This window comes from Schistocerca americana, chromosome 3, assembly GCF_021461395.2.
Source record: "Schistocerca americana isolate TAMUIC-IGC-003095 chromosome 3, iqSchAmer2.1, whole genome shotgun sequence".
NCBI classification, from domain to species: domain Eukaryota; kingdom Metazoa; phylum Arthropoda; class Insecta; order Orthoptera; family Acrididae; genus Schistocerca; species Schistocerca americana.
This window is the reverse complement of record NC_060121.1, coordinates 694,286,987-694,305,149: the sequence shown is the minus strand read 5'-3', so window position 1 is coordinate 694,305,149 and position 18,163 is coordinate 694,286,987. Positions and strand designations below refer to the sequence as shown.

Here is an 18,163-nt window from a genome sequence, read left to right as displayed (position 1 = left end):
TAATGGGAAGAAATTGGCAGAAGTAAACGTAATTTCTGGAGTACCGAGAATATGTTATGTAGCCATTACTCTTCGCAGTACGTATAAGTGGTCTAGTGGATAATGGTGGAGGCTCTATAAGGCTAAGGCTTTTTTTTTTTTTTCAGAAGTTGCTGTTTCTTACAGGAAAGTAGCAGTGCCAGAAGGCTGTAGCATTAGGGAAGATTGATGTTGGATACAGGGACTGGCAGTTGACCTTGAATGTAAACAGATGTATCATTTTATGTGTAAATAGGTGAAGAAATCCAGTACTGTTCTATTATGCTATTTTTGTAAACTCACTGTAAACAGTAACAACAGTAAAATGCTTGTCATCAGTTGGGGTCTCTTACCAGGTTAGGTTTCTAGAAGAAGTTAAGATGGTCCAACAAAAAGCAGTGGGTTTTGTCATGGGATTATTTAGCCAGCACAGGATGCAGAGGTGCAGAATAAACTCCAGTGGCAGTAGCTAAAAGAGAGGTGTTTTTTGTCGTGGACAGAGTTACTGTTGAATTTCTGGGATCATTGTTACAAGAGGAGACAGACAAGATACTGTGTCCACCTACAGACATATTGAGAGATGGCTAAAGCAAAACAAGAAAATACAATAATTATCAAAGTTTATAGACAGTTGTTTCTCCCATTCATCATCTGCGAATGGAACAGAGGGGGGTACCCATTGTCACACACTGCAAACTGGCTTGTGGAATGTAGATGTAGGTATTCATGCAACTGGTGGATAAAGCAACATTCTGAAATAAATGATGCGTCTCTCATGTACAGTAATTGGTAGTTGCCCTTGCATACAACATTACAAAATGTAAAGTTGATCATTTAGCTGTCTGCTGCAATTTCTAGTGCCTTCAGAATGGTGTTTATACTACATTGATATGACCATGAATCAAATGTGTCTGTCCTGATTTGAAGATGCAATGTACCATCCCTCTATCATCCCCACTATTATGTCTGTTTCAGATCTGGAGCTTATTACAACATATTCTGTTTGAGATGCATCTGCATGTAGTACTGAATTGGAACTTTAACAAGATGAACACTATATTTATTTAGTGATGTTACGGTTTTATGTCTTTTTTCCTGTTTCTATCAATTTATCGTGGTGCAAGAAGTAGTTCCTGAATTCCTTACAAATGGTGACAAATGTGGAAATCACCTGGGATGTGACAATGATATGTATGTTACTGACTTCACCCATTGCCAATGTACATGTTTCTGAAAGCATAAGTATTTAGAAACAGGAGAAAGAAGTTTAAACGGAAGGTATGTGGGTGCAGTCGTTTATTTAAGAGTGTTTGGTGAAAACTGCAGGTGATTTAGTTATCAATCACAAGATATTCCAGTTTTAATGAAATACTGAATCAGAATTTGTATTAGTGTGTGGGGGCCAGTGGCATCCATTGCTGCAAGTAGGGACAACAGTGCCAAAGGACATCACCTCATCATTACTGTGTTTAGAGCCTGTCGGCGAAGTTTTTGAGAAGCTGGCATAAGAACATGAAGCGCACAAACAGCTAGATGCAATGTGCAAAGGCAGACACCCCCTGCCAACAAGCAGATGGATAAGTCCAAGGAATGGAATATCAAGGAAAGGAAAACATTCCAACCAAAAAACATATTTTGTAAGAACAAGAATGAAGGGAGAATTATTGCAGATTGTGTTCCAAAAGAGCTTCCACTGGAGGAAGTGTTGTAGGATACTACATGTAAACGGGTAACTATTAATAAAGTGACTTGTCTAATGTTACCAAAGCCCAAAAAGTTAGAAGTGGGAGATTGCATCTTGGCTTGGCTGAGGCTGGACCTATGTCGGATGATAGACCACTTTAGTTACATCAAAGACTTTGTATTTGTACATTTAATGTTAACTAAGTATGAATACATAGATTGGCATAGACAGTGCTTTCAGTTGCTGCATCAAAGTATGTTTTTGCTTGTGTCAGTATCTACAGATTTAGATGGAGATTGGTTACAGAATAAAGATTACGTTGCATCATACACCGTCATTCAACCAAATGTCTGTAAGTTGGACAACGTTGATCATATGGCTCAGTGTGCTACAGAGTGTCGTTGATGCCCGTCTGATCACAATCATATTTTGTGGCTTGGAAAAATCGTGTGACTTGCTGCTGGCGGTTCCTAAACTGTCTTGCTGGTTTGTGTCTGAGTCCCATGTGGCCCAGCAACAAAGTGATTATAAAAATGGTACTTGCGAGTAGTTACTTTGGTAGGATGGAATTGTCTTGTCAATAGGAATTAGTTTCGGTCTGCAAGCTCCTCGAGTTGTTGGGGAACTGTTGGCTGGAGCAATGGAGCTTAGAAACTGAAGCCAGAATAGGTTATTCAATCCTAAACTATGAATGTAGATGGTGGTGATAGTGGTGGTGATGATGTGAGTGCTGTGGTTGACTTACATAAATATTGTAACATTGTACAATGACTGAACTGGAAGACAAAGGGTCTTAATAATATATTTAATTTCACCATATTAGTGTGTTCTTTCCTTAATGGTTTACCTTCCCTTTCCAGAGTATCATGGTAGTGTATGATATAGATAATGGGGAAAGAAATAGTAGGGATGGGTGGGAATTCATGACTTCCAGATGGACAGGGCATTGTGGTAATGCAATGACAAAAGCTGAAACTATGTGCCACACCAGGACTCAAGTCTGTATTTACCATTTCTCAAGAACAGCCGCCTTAAGTAATTTAGGCATCCGGACACAGTCCCTGACAGACTCAAATTTCCAACTTAACCACATGCTGCAATGTAGTGTCCCTTGTTCATTAAATCCCTACTCACAAGTTATTGATTCCCATAGGACTTAAGACAATATTAGTGTATCCACACAGAAACAAACGTCAAGGAGCCGTCACACTCTTACAGAAATATGTGTATTTGAGTGGTGTGTATTCTGTCAGATATTTCCAACAGAACAGACACAACTAGTGATGATGCGGGTGATACACACACTTTTATATGAGTGCAATGGCTCCTTGATATTTGTGTCAGTGTGGGTGCACTAGTATCATATGAACTCTTACGGGAATCAATAGCTTGTGACTATGGAATTAATGGACAAGGCATTTTGCATTGCAGTGAGTGATGAGTTGGAAGTTTGAGTTGGTCATGGACCATTTCCAGATGGCCAAAGCTGTTAAGACAACCACTCGTGAGAATCAGTAAATCTGGGTTCAAGTTCTGGTCCATCACAAATTTTCAGCTTTTGCCGCTGCATTACCACAGTCCCGTGTGCAGCTGGAAGTCACAAATTCTCACTCATCTCTTCCCCTTTTTTCCCCATTTTCTGTCTCATGTACACTGGTGTCCAAAATTAAAGTAACAAACCGAAATTTTAAGAGGTTCTTTTATTTTGCCACAAAACAGTATAATCAGGTGATAGTAAAGTAGAAACAATGTAAAGAATACAGAACGTAAACAACTGAAACATGCTTAAGGGTAGACAAAAATGTTCTTTGTTTTTTCCAACTTAACAAATTTACAGACACATTCCAACAACTGGTTAACGCACACAGTATGGGATGTGACCACCTCTGGTAGCAATACAGCGACAAATGATGGGGCATGCTGTGAATGATGTCACCAATCTCATGATGAGGTAATAATGCCCATCCTTCTTGCAGCACTGCTCACAAGCCTTTGAGAGTGATTGGTGGATGCTGACGTGATGCAATCCATGTCCCTAGTGCATCCCAGATGTGCTCTATGGGATTCAAACTGGGAGAGCGAGCAGGCCACCCCATGCGTGCAATATCTCCTGTTTCCAAGAAAACGTCAACCACATGTGCTCTATGAGGTCGAGCACTATCATCCAGCAATATGAAGTCTGGGTCCACATCACCTCGCAACACCCACACATGAGATCTCAAGGTCTCGTCATGATACCTGACAGCAGTTAAACCTAGCTGATTTAACTGTACAGTTTCATGAAGGGTTGTTCAAGTGATCAACATAATCCCTGCCCACGCCATTAGGTATAATCCTTGATATCAGTTTCTTACCACAGCCATAGGGTCCCGAACTCACATGCCACATTTCCCTACAGGTGTGAATTGGTCAAGAATCTGTCCAGACCAAAACAGGACTCATCTGTGAAAAGAACATTGGCGCACTTTTTGACTGTCCACGTGGCATGTTGATCTGTACACCATTTGCCTCGCCGCAACACGTCCAGTGGATGCTGTGAGGTCAGATGCCAGTTGTCATGCAGCACTAAGGCGGTACTGTCGTGCCCTGCCAGCCATATAACGGTTACCTCTTTCTGGTGTTAACGCGGAAGGCCCCGCCCTCGTCATCGGGACACAGTTTTGATCTCTATAAACTGTCACCACATCCGAAAAACAACAGAACGATTTGAATTAAGCCATCAGGCCACATCAGTTTGTGACCGTCCTACTTCCATTCTTCCCTTGGCCCTCCACTTAGAGAGCCTGGTAGGCGTCTTCTCTGTGCCATACTGCACCATCTGTGACTGTGTACACAGCTATTGTGGATGTGGGACTACATGGCGAACACTATCCTGTTAGGTAGGTGCTCTGACGTCATTGCTGGCGTGGTTGTCCATTGACCAGAATGCCAGATTCTGAGCACAGCACGTTCGTATGGACATCTGTTGACAGTTTGTATGATTATATCATGGGTTAGACACAGGATGGGGAAGCAGTGGTTTGTTGCTTTGATTTTGGACACCAATGTGAATGTATGCACCAGCTGTGTCATCAGCGGTGGTGTCTTTTCTGATGGACATGTCAGACACAATTAAAATATCTTGGGCATTGGGTTTACATATGTTAGGGCAGGTAGGTCAACAGGTCGAGAATGTGTGGCTGGAATTAAAGCATGCAGCACCTGAAGGTAGGCCTGTGTTGTAACTGTGTCACACGTCCCTGTTAAACCACCGTTTACTGTCTCAGGCAGGTTGTTCAGCATGTGTTGCAGAAGCGACCAACGACCTTCCCACAGTGATAACATCACTTCCCATCATATCACCGAAGTTAAGCACTGTTGGACTTGGCTAGGACACTGTTGAACTTGGCTAGGAATTGGATGGGAGCCTGTTTGGGTCTGCCGAGTGCTGTTGGCAATGGGGTGTGCTCAGCTCTTGTGAGGTTAGTTGAGGAGCTACTTGATCGAGAAGTAGAGGCTCCGCTCATTAAAACTGCCAATGGCCAGGAGAGTAGTGTGCTGACCACATGTTCCTCCATATCCGCACCCAGTGACGCCTGTCGGCTGAGGATGACAGGATGATCGGCCAGTACTCTTGGGCCTTCCTAGGCCTCTGCCGACGGTATTTAGTTTAGCTTCAGAAGTGAAGTTTTGATTGGTTCTTTCTCTTGGTATAAACAAATGTATGTACGAGTACAATGCCGCAATAATTGACTTGTGAAGTTATGTGCAACAGATTTTTATTCTAATCAGCATAAAGTTACTAAAAGTAATATTAATTAAATAGCCAAAAGGAGATGAACTGTGTTGCAAATCGGTGCAACGGGGTGCTGGAAATCGGTATGAAATATTATCGACGAAGGAGTAAGAGTGTCATGATTTTTGCGTGAATCCTCCAAATGTAGTTACGAGGTCAGGCAGTAACACTGAGTAGTCCCAGTGGATGAGTTCAGAGTTTCGTGTTTTAATGGCAGAAGAGGAAGAGCGGAAATCGGCTCAAGCACTTTAGCTGAGTGCAGATAAGATCAGCATTCAGTCGCAAAACATGTCAGTGAGTGGTCTGGATGCCACAAGCAAGCGAGGAGCTGGCGGCGGGATATAGAAACTTCACACAACAGGACGGCGACCTCACCACTGCAATTAAAGTGGCCGACACAGTTACAAGTGACCGGAGGCAGCAGGTTGCAAAAGCCGAGATCTCAAACTATTTTACATCTGCTGGACACACTTGTAACATTACATGCGGACATTTTAGTTTAGGCTTTACCGTGACTGTTATTGACATTAAATGAAACAACACGTTTACTGTTACCAATCACTGTCAAAACAGCACTTGTAACACCTCATAAAAGAATAGCCAATAGTGATGATAACTAAGTAGTCGAAGGAATTATTGGCATAGATAGAATTAAAAGAACGAACTGAGTAGTATTAAGGTTTACAGTCCTGATATGTACTCAACATAGGTACACTATATAGATGAAACAGTGGTAGAACCTCCTAGCATTGTTTCAGTAGAACCACTTGCACTCGGTCTGTGCGAATCAGTACCTACTGGTCAAGATGATACTCTGGCAATGACCAATTCAGCAGCAGATCAAATATCTCGAGGTGTCAAGCCTGATGCACAAAATGTTGCGATGTTGTCATTGATCGAGGCACTAAGTAATCCCAAGTCCGGGACAACGAGAAATTGCGAGCAGAAGTTAGTGAGGACAATGTCGTGTAAAAACGTAAAATAAAAAATGTGAAAACTTAATATGATACAGTGAGAACTCACGTTTCAACAGCAATGTTACAGTTGAAATTGGTAGTAGAGAATGTCACTGAAAACCAATTTACCCAAGATAAAGTACAACTGGAACAACACGTTCGTTTGGAGTTACAAATTGTTGTTTTAAAGGTAGGCTCAGAACTCAGTTCTGTGAGTCAAAAAGTGTGAAACACGTGCTAATGAAACTGAGTTACAAGTCACAAATGAGGCTACCACACTTTCACAGAGAATGTAGAATTAAAGCAAGCAGCACATGACGAGGCGATCAGAAAAGACTTAACTAATATGTATAAGGAATACTGGCGTCCTATGGCTCGGAGCGTGGAATGTCAGGTCCCTTAATCAGACAGGTAGGTTAGAAAATTTAAAAAGAAAAATGGATAGGTGAAAGTTAGATATAGATGGAATTAGTGAAGTTCGGTGGTAGTAGGAACAAGACTTCTGGTTAGGTGAATACAGGGTTATAAATACAAAATAAAATAGGGGTAATGCAGGAGTAGGTTTAATAATGAATAAAAAAACAGGAGCGAGGATAAGCCACTAAGAACAGCATAGTAAACGCATTACTGTTGCCAAGATAGACACGAAGCCCACGCCTACTACAGTAGTACAAGCTTATATACCAACTAGCTCCGCAGATGACGAAGAGAGTGATGAAATGTATGATGAGATAAAAGAAATTTATGAGATAGTGAAGGAAGACGAAAAGTTAATAGTCATGGGGGACTAGAATTCGATACTAGGAAAAGGAAGAGAAGGAAAAGTAGCAGGTGAATACGGAATGGGGGTAAGGAATGAAAGAGGAGGTCGCCTGGTGGAATTTTGCACATAGCATAACTTAATCATAGCTAACACTCGGTTCAAGAATCATGAAAGAAGGTGTATACATTGAAGGGGTCTGAAGACACTGGAAGGTTTCAGATAAATTACATAATGGTAAGATAGAGATTTAGGAACCAGGTTTTAAATTGTAAGACATTTCCATGGGCAGTTGTGGACTCTGACCACAATCTATTGGCTATGAACTGTAGATTAAAATTGAAGCAACTGCAACAAGGTGGGAACTTAAGGAGATGGAACCTGGATAAATTGAAACAAACAGAGGTTGTAGAGAGTTTCAGAGAGAGCATTAGGGAACGATTGAAAGAACAGGTGGAAGAGATACAGTAGAAGAAGAATGGGTAGCTTTGAGAGATGAAATAGTGAAGGCAGTAGAGAATCAAGTAGGTAAAAAGACGAGGGCTAGTAGAAATCCTTGGGTAGCAGTAGAGATATTGAATTAAATTGATGAAACGAAAAAATATACAAACGCAGCAAATGAAGCAGGCAAAAAGGAATACAAGTGTCTCAAAAATGAGATCGACAGGAAGTGCAAAATGGCTAAGTAGGGATGGCTTGAGAACAAATGTAAGGATGTAGAGCCACTTATCACTAGGGGTAAGATAGATACTGTCTACAGGAAAATTAAAGAGACCTTTGGAGAAAAGAGAACCACTGAGTGAATATCGAGAGCTTAGATGGAAAACCAGTTATAAGCAAAGAAGAGAAAGCAGGAAGGTGGAAGGAGTATATAGAGGGTTTATACAAGGGCGATGTACTTCAGGGCAATGTTACGGAAATGGAAGAGGACGTAGGTGAAGATGAAATGGGAGATATGATAGCGTGTGAAGAACTTGACAGAGCTCTGGAAGACCTAAGTCGAAAAGAGGCCACGGGAGTAGAGAACATTCCATTAGAACTACTGATAGCCTTGGGAGAGCCTGTCCTGACAAAATCTGAAGCTATAAATAATGGGCTTTTCAACAATCAAATCAAGTCGCTTTACTACCAAGGATTATATAACCATTTTGGCTGATCAGATCCATCCCATGGTGCAATATTTGTTGCGCAATGATGATGCTGAGTTCCAACAAGACACGGTCCCTGTTCACACAGCTCGCACCATCCAGTACTGGTTTTGTGAGCACGAGGATGAGTTGTCGCATCTTCCCTGGCCACAACTGTCACTATATCTCAATATTATTTATCTTTTGGGGTCTACTTGGATAAGAAGGGTGCGTGATCGCAATCCACCTCAATAATTATTATCTGAACTTGACACAATTTTGCAGGAAGAATGATATACTACAGCACAAATGAATTATCCGAATGGGAAGGATATCGGTAGATGTGACGTACGTGTACAGACAAACGAATGAATACAGTTTCCGAAAAGTTGGATAATTTATTCAAGAGAAAGAGCTTCACAAATCGAGCAAATCAATAACGCGTTGGTCCGCATCCGGCCCTTATGCAAGCAGTTATTCGGCTCGCCATTTGTCGATAGAGTTATTGGATGTCCTCTTGAGGTATATCGTGCCAGATTCTGTCCAATTGGGGCGTTAGATCGTCAAACTCCCTTCTCAATTGGAGAGAGATACGACGACCTTGTTGGCCAAGATAGGGTGTCGCAAGTACGAACACGAGCAATAGAAACTCTCATTGTGTGTGGGTGGAAGTAATATTGCCGAAATGAAAGCCCAGGATGGCTCGCCGTGTAACGCAACAAAACAGGGTATGACGTACCGCTGTGCTGTAAGGGTGCCGCGTATAACAAACAAACGGATCCTGCTATGAAAAGAAATGGCACCCCAGAGTAACGCTTCTGTTTGTCGGGCCGAACGGCGGGCGACAACGAGACTGCTGTCCCACTGCTGTCTGCAGCGACTCCAGACACGTCTTTGCTGGTTGTCAGGGTTCAATTCCTGTAAATGGGATTCTAGGCCGAATGTCGTTTCATTTCATAGCAGGACCAATTTGCTTGTCACAGGCGGTATTTCTACAGCGCAGAGGAACGTCGATGATACTCATCGGCCCGTTTCGGTGATTTACGTGGCAAGTCATTCTCGGCTTACACTTCAGCAATATAGTGCCTGCCCGCACACGGCAAGAGTTTCTGCTGCTTGTCTTCATGCTTACGACGTCCTAATTTGGCCAGCAAGGTCGCTGCATCTCTCAACTGTGAACGTTTGGAACATTGTGGGCAGGGTCCTCCAACCAGCTCGAGAGTTTGACGATCTAACTCTCCAATTGAAAAGAATTTGGAACGATATCCCTCAGGAGGGCATCCAACAACTTTATCAATCAAGGGCAATCCGAATAAATGCTTGTATAAGGGCCAGAGGCGGATCAGACATCACACACACTTGAAAAGTGCGATAAGCGATAATGTCTCTATCATTGAAGCTCTCAAGTCCTCCTACTTTGGACACTCTGTCACCTGGGTACCGTACTAAAGCTACAGTAACCCATCAATTACCTTGTCTATTATCATCATTATTGTCCAAAGTGAAATTCAGTGCACATCCACAAAACACTGAGGGACCATGTAAAAACACTTGTCCACTGACACCATTCTCAGTGCTCATCTCGATGTTGTCTACAGCTTTGTACACTGTAAGGCGCGAACGTCTTCTCCTCCTGTAGTAACGCGGGATCTCTGCAAGTAAGTCGTCAACGTGCCATAGAAGTTTAGGCAGCGTGGAATGACAGACACACATCTGTCATCCGTTCTCAGTGAGATTCGATGCCCAGCTGGGTTAAGATTCGCTGTTTCTCCGAGATGTGGCAGCACTGTATAGTAATTTTTGCATACTGTACGCCCCAAAATCACCTTTAAATTTGTTGTTGTTGTTGTGGTCTTCAGTCCTGAGACTGGTTTGATGCAGCTCTCCATGCTACTCTATCCTGTGCAAGCTTCTTCATCTCCCTGTACCTACTGCAACCTACATCCTTCTGTATCTGTTTAGTGTATTCATCTCTTGGTCTCCCTCTACGATTTTCACCCTCCACGCTGCCCTCCAATATTAAATTGGTGATCCCTCGATGTCTCAGAACATGTCCTACCAACCGATCCCTTCTTCTAGTCAAGTTGTGCCACAAGCTCCTCTTCTCCCCAATTCTATTCAATACCTCCTCATTAGTTATGTGATCAACTCATCTAATCTTCAGCTTTCTTCTGTAACACCACATTTCGAAAGCTCCTATTCTCTTCTTGTCTAAGCTATTTATCGTCCATGTTTCACTTCCATACATGGCTACACTCCATACAAATACTTTCAGAAACGACTTCCTGACACTTAAATCTATACTCGATGTTAACAAATTTCTCTTCTTAAGAAACGCTTTCCTTGCCATTGCCAGTCTACATTTTATATCCTCTCTACTTTGACCATCATCAGTTATTTTGCTCCCCAAATAGCAAAACTCCTTTACTACTTTAAGTGTGTCATTTCCTAATCTAACTCCCTCAGCATCACCCGACTTAATTCGACGACATTCCATTATCCTCGTTTTGCTTTTGTCGATGTTCATCTTATACGCTCCTTTCAAGACACTGTCCATTCCGTTCAACTGCTCTTCCAAGTCCTTTGCTGTCTCTGACAGAATTACAATGTCATCGGCGAACCTCAAAGTTTTAATTGCTTCTCCATGGATTTTAATACCTACTCCGAATTTTTCTTTTGTTTCCTTTATTGCTTGCTCAATATACAGGTTGAATAACATCGGGGATAGGTTACAACCCTGTCTCACTCCTTTCCCAATCACTGCTTCCCTTTCATACCCCTCGACTCTTATGACTGCCATCTGGTTTCTGTACAAATTGTAAATAGCCTTTCGCTCTCTGTATTTTACCCCTGCCACCTTCAGAATTTGAAAGAGAGTATTCAGTCAACATTGTCAAAAGCTTTCTCTAAGTCTACAAATACTAGAATTGTAGATTTGCCTTTTCTTAATCTTTCTTCTAAGATAAGTCGTAGGGTCAGTATTGGCTCACGTGTTCCAACATTTCTACGGAATCCAAACTGATCTTCCCCGAGGTCGGCTTCTACCAGTTTTTCCATTCGTCTGTAAAGAATTCGCGTTAGTATTTTGCAGCTGTGGCTTATTAAACTGATAGTTCGGTAATTTTCACATCTGTCAAAACCTGCTTTCTTTGGGATTGGGATTATTATATTCTTCTTGAAGTCTGAGGGTATTTCGCCTGTCTCATACATCTTGCTCACCAGATGGTAGAGTTTTGTCAGGACTGGCTCTCCCAAGGTTGTCAGTAGTTCTAATGGAATGTTGTCTACTCCGGGGGCCTTGTTTCGACTCATGTCTTTCAGTGCTCTGTCAAACTCTTCACGCAATATCATATCTCCCATTTCATCTACAACCTCTTCCATTTCCATAATATTGTCCTCAAGTACATCGCCCTTGTGTAGGCCCTCTATATACTCCTTCCACCTTTCTGCTTTCCCTTCTTTGCTTAGAACTGGGTTTCCATCAGAGCTCTTGATATTCATGCAAGTGGTTCTCCTTTCTCCAAAGGTCTCTTTAATTTTCCTGTAGGCAGTATCTATCTTACCCCTAGTGAGATAACCCTCTACATCCTTACATTTGTCCTCTAGCCATCCCTGCTTAGCCATTTTGCATTTCCTGTCGATCTCATTTTTGAGACGTTTGTATTCCTGCATTTTTATATTTTCTCCTTTCATCAATTAAATTCAATATTTCTTCTGTTACCCAAGGGTTTCTACTAGCCCTCGTCTTTTTACCTATTTGATCCTCTGCTACCTTCACTATTTCATTTCTCAAAGCTACCCATTCTTCTTCTACTGTATTTCTTTCCCCCATTCCTGTCAATTGTTCCCTTATGCTCTCCCTGAAACTCTGTACAACCTCTGGTTTAGTCAGTTTATCCAGGTCCCATCTCCTTAAATTCCCACCTTTTTGCAGTTTCTTCAGTTTTAATCTACAGTTCATAACCGATAGATTGTGGTGAGAGTCCACATCTGCTCCTGGAAATGTCTTACAATTTAAAACCTGGTTCCTAAATCTCTGTCTTACCATTATATAATCTATTTGATACCTTTTAGTATCTCCATGTATACAACCTTCTGTTATGATTCTTAAACCAAGTATTAGCTATGATTAAGTTATGCTCTGCGCAGAATTCTACCAGGCGGCTTCCTCTTTCATTTCTTAGCCCCAATCCATATTCACCTACTATGCGTCCTTCTCTCCCTTTTCCTACTGATGAATTCCAGTCACCCATGACTATTAAATATTCGTCTCCCTTCACTACCTGAATAATTTCTTTTATCTCATCATACATTTCATCAATTTCTTCGTCATCTGCAGAGCTAGTTGGCATATAAACTTGTGCTACTGTAGTAGGTGTGGGCTTCGTGCCTATCATGGCCACAATAATGCGTTCACTATGCTGTTTGTAGTATTTACCCGTACACCTATTTTTTTATTCATTGTTAAACCCACTCCTGCATTACCCCTATTTGATTTTGTATTTATAACCCTGTATTCACCTGACCAGAAATCTTGTTCCTCCTGCCACCGAACTTCACTAATTCCCACTATATCGAACTTTAACCTATCCATTTCCGTTTTTAAATTTTCTAACCTACCTGCCCGATTAAGGGATCTGACATTCCACGCTCCGATTCGTAGAACGCCAGTTTTCTTTCTCCTGATAATGACGTCCTCTTGAGTAGTCCCCGCCCGGAGATCCGAATGGGGGACTATTTTACCTCTGGAATATTTTACCCAAGAGGACGCCATCATCATTTAATGATACAGTAAAGCTGCATGCGCTCGGGAAAAATTATTGCTGTAGTTTCCCCTTGCTTTCAGCCGTTCGCAGTACCAGAACAGAGGCCATGTAGCATTACCGTAAAACATTCACTGACATTTTCCTATCGCGATCCAGGATAATCCTTTTAGGACTGCCGAATGAACATTATTAGTTCAATTTTGTGTTTGCGAATTGCTATATTACATATGGAAAAAAATAAAATAAAATGTCACACATATCTACATTACTTTGGAGCCAATGTCCCATTTATATTTCTCACCGGACTGCCATGGACAGCAGCAAATGTCTCATTGTGTTATTCAGTCTCGAGGATGTCGGAAATGTGTGCAGTATAGAGCATCAAAAACGCCTCAAGTGAAACAAAGTATTCAAGTAAAATTACCAGTTCGTGTCTCTGTATGGTGAGCAAGTATTTTCGAGTGATAGTAAAAAACTGTATTTGAAAGTTCCTGCCGCGCGGAGTGACCGCGCGGTTTGACGCGCCATGTCACTGATTGCGCGGCCCCTCTCGCCGGAAGTTCGGGTCCTCCCTCGGGCGTAGGTGTGTATGTTGTTCTTAGCATAAGTTAGTTTAGGTTAGTTTAAGTAGTGTGTAAGTCAAGGGACCGATCACCTCAGCAGTTTGGTCCCTTAAGAACTCACACACATTTGAAAGTTTCTTTTGTCGACACAAATATTTGAGAAACATTTTGCAATTGAAATGTCTAAAATTAAATTTTAGCGTTTTAGCCTCTTTTAGAGTCAACTGTCAGCCAATGAACACAGACATCACAGCTATCTCTAAGCTGAAAAGATCGAAACATTGGTTATAAGCAGTATAAATCGATATTGTTGGCTTTACTAGCATAACACATCGAATGCAAGCAGATAGAAATGGTGTAATTCAATAACCGAAGTAAAAAGCGTATGAACTACTGACGATATGAAATGCATACAAAAATCAAAAGATCATCAATTGTCAAATCTAAAAAATGCGGACATTAGCAGAATTCTAAAAATACCGGGTGATCAAAAAGTTAATATAAATTTGAAAACTTAATAAACCACGGAATAATGTAGATAGAGAGGTAAAAATGGACACACATGCTTGGAATGACATGAGGTTTAATTAGAACAAAAAAAAAAACGAAGTCCACAAAATGTCCGACAGATGGCGCTGGACAGCAAAACGTCAGTAACTGCTACCGTGAAGGGTGAGAGATACGCCGATATGTTACAGAATCGCATCATTCCCAGCCTGGCTGATGAACACCTGATGGAACGTACGATGTTTATGCAGGATGGCGCTCCACCCCACCATACTGCTAGACGCGTGAAAGATCTCTTGCGCGCGTCGTTTGGTGATGATCGTGTGCTCAGCCGCCACTTTCGTCATGCTTGGCCTCCCAGGTCCCCAGACCTCAGTCCGTGCGATTATTGGCTTTGGGTTTACCTGAAGTCGCAAGTGTGTCGTGATCGACCGACATCACTAGGGAAGCTGAAAGACAACATCCGACGCCAATGCCTCACCATAACTCCGGACATGCTTTACAGTGCTGTTCACAACATTATTCCTCGACTACAGCTGTTGTTGAGGAATGATGGTGGACATATCGAGTATTTCCTGTAAAGAACATCGTCTTTGCTTTGTCTTACTTTGTTATGCTAATTATTGCTATTCTGATCAGATGAAGCGCCACCTGTCGGATATTTTTGAACTTTTGTTTTTTTTTTGGTTCTAATAAAACCCCATATCATCCCAAGCATGTGTGTCAATTTGTACCTCTCTATCTACATTATTCCGTGATTTATTCAGTTTTCAAATTTATACTGACTTTTTGATCACCTGGTATATGCGGATGCTATGTTAAACGCAGGAAATGCGGATATGTTCACGTAAATGCGGATGTATCATAATTCCGATTGTACAGGGTGGCGCAGGGAAACGGGAAATTTCGAAATAACGTCATTTCCATGAACAAATTCATAAAACTAGTAATTTATTAACGAAAGTGAATGTACTCAGTATGCCATTATTCAGTATGTCTTTACAATCAAAATGTCCAAAAGTGTCCTTTTGCTTTTTAAAGATGACAATGGAAATATGTGCTCCCAAGCGGCGTTCACACTCCAACAGCCTGTTATGAAAACTGGAATGCGCGGTGTAGCAAATCTTGGGGAATGGCAGTGATTTCGTTTTCAATGTTCTCTTTCATTTCATGGATTGTTGCAGGACGTGTACGGTACACCTTGCCTTTAAGATGTCCCCACAGGAAGAAGTCGCACACACTAAGATCAGGGGATCTCGCAGGCTATGCAATGTCATCGTTATGTGAAATAATGCGTCTTCCAAACAATTGACGAACTGCTGCCATCGATTGTCGAGCAGTGTGTGACGTGGCTCCGTGCTCCTGAAACCACATGTTTTCGACGTTTAAGCTCGTACAGTCTCGGTGTAAAGAATGTTTGAAGCATTTCAACATATCGAGCGGATGCTACTGTCACTGCACTACCATCCTCACGTTCAAAACAATAAGGGCCGATAACACCATGACATGATACAGCACACCATATTGTGACCTTGGCGCTATGTAGTGGTCGCTGGTGAAACTCACAAGGATTGTCCTGTGCCCAATAAAGAAAATTCTGTTTGTTCACGAATCCGTTCAGGTGGAAATGGGCTTCGTCTGATATCCATAAGTTACCAAGGAAATTCGCGTCCTCGTTGATTTTAGCCAATATCTGGCTACTAAACTACATATGTGACGCTGTGTCTCGTTCATATAAGTGTTGCACAATCTGCAACTTATAGGGATGGAAGTCTGATTCGTGCAGTATTCTTTGTAAGCTTCGTCGCTTAATCCCAAGCGAAGATGCATGCTCTCGAACGGAGCGGCGAGGACTTCTCTCGATTGCAGCTCTAGCAGCTGCAATGTTCTCTGGGGTACGTACCGTTGGAATGCCACCTGGAGGTTTCTTTTTCAAGGCAGATCCTGTTTCTTCAAAATTACGCACCCACGTTGTAATCGCACGCGCAGATGGGACACGTCCATGACGTCCAAGCTGGTAATGCTGTCGAAATGTTCTCTGCGCGGCAGTCGCACTATCACCATTTTTGTAAAACGCTCTCACAGCTTATTAAAAACCTTCAACATTTGTGAGTGACCATTTGTAGCTGCAGTTTATGGCGGGTCATGGCCCATCGAACATAGGCCGGTGTGAGGTGGAGGTTACACCATTGAGTTAAGTAACGGTTTATACTTTGTACATATGTACTTTTTGTGTTTTCCTTTTTTTTCGTTTATAAATGTATAGCTATAGTGTTCTTTTAATCATTGATAAAGGTCTCCTTAGGGACTTGTGGGGTTTATTGTTCTGAAGAAGGTGTAGTTATCTACGCCGAAACCTAGGTTAACACTAGGTGCTTTTTTGCAATCGAGGTGGGTTTCTAGTCTTTTAATATACTAACCAACGATTGCTGACGCGCTGCGATGTTGAAGGTTGTTGCTCTCACAGCTACTGCACGTTCCGCACCAGTCAGATTCTCCATGATTACTAAATGGCAATGCGTTCACATCAATTGTGCAAAGTTTCGAACATCTGCCGGCGCTACAGTGGTGCCAACTGTAACGTTCAAAATTTCCCGTTCCCCTGCGCCACCCTGTACATGAACAGTAATTAAAGTCTCTCTAATTGCTGTCTTTCCTAGTGCTGCAATTTTAGTAACGAACAGCGTACATAGACGTACAGTAGAACGGATTGTAGGGCAACTCGGAAATGCACGGGAGCAGAGTTGCAGCGTCGAGCTCACCATTCAGTAGGGAGGAGTATGGAGCGAACTATTGCGACAGCTAGAGTGACGGCGGAGGCACGCAGTGCAGCTTTAAGGGCGGTGGGGGCAGGCGCGAAGGTCAAGGCGAGCGGCAGCGGTGACCTTGCCCACTGCCCCCTGTCCTGGGCCAGGCTGAATCAGCGGCCTTGGCGCCGTACCAGAGGCTGCGCGCGGCCAGCACTGGGTCACAAGCGTGACCGGGACGCCTTTCGCTGGCCGCGTTCGCGAGAGAAGGTGAAAGCGGACGAATGCAGCAGCCCTGCTCCTAGCAGGCCCGCTATAAATAGCCAACAGCTTAACGAGGTGATCACCCATCGTGGTTTACGCTCAGCGGCTCTGCTGAAGGGTCTGAGGTGGGAGGGGTGGGTGTGCTGGTGGGGGGAGGGGGGAGGGAAGCAGGCAAAACAGCCGTCTCGATGACAAGCATATGGATTATATGGAGTAAGAGCATATGGACTATCAGACCAATTGTGTGATTGGATTGAAGAGTTCCTACATAACAGAACGCAGCATGTCATTCTCAATGGAGAGAAGTCTTCCTAAGTAAGAGTGGTTTCAGGTGCGCCGCAGGGGAGTGTCGTAGGGCCGTTGCTACTCACAATATACATAAATGACCTTGTGGATGACATCGGAAGTTCACTGAGGCTTTTTGCAGACGATGCTGTGGAGTATAGAGAGGTTGTAACAATGGAAAATTGTACTGAAATGCAGGAGGATCTGCAGCGAATTGACGCATGGTGCAGGGAATGGCAATTGAATCTCAATGTAGACAAGTGTAATGTGCTGCGAATACATAGAAAGATAGATCCTTTATCATTTAGCTACAAAATAGCGGGTCAACAACTGGAAGCAGTTAATTCCATAAATTATCTGGGAGTACGCATTAGGAGTGATTTAAAATGGAATGATCATATAAAGTTGATCGTCGGTAAAGCAGATGCCAGACTGAGATTCATTGGAAGAATCCTAAGGAAATGCAATCCGAAAACAGAGGAAGTAGGTTACAGTACGCTTGTTCGCCCACTGCTTGAATACTGCTCAGCAGTGTGGGATCCGTACCAGATAGGGTTGATAGAAGAGATAGAGAAGATCCAACGGAGAGCAGCGCGCTTCGTTACAGGATCATTTAGTAATCGCGAAAGCTTTACGGAGATGATAGATAAACTCCAGTGGAAGACTCTGCAGGAGAGACGCTCAGTAGCTCGGTACGGGCTTTTGTTAAAG

General features: G+C 42.6%; 1 protein-coding gene across 1 annotated transcript in view; it reads right to left on the bottom strand.

Moving 5' to 3' along the window:
- Window positions 1-18,163, bottom strand: part of LOC124605228 — a 304,515-nt gene that overhangs the window by 2,332 nt on the left and 284,020 nt on the right. The gene's annotated exons all lie outside the window — the stretch shown is intronic.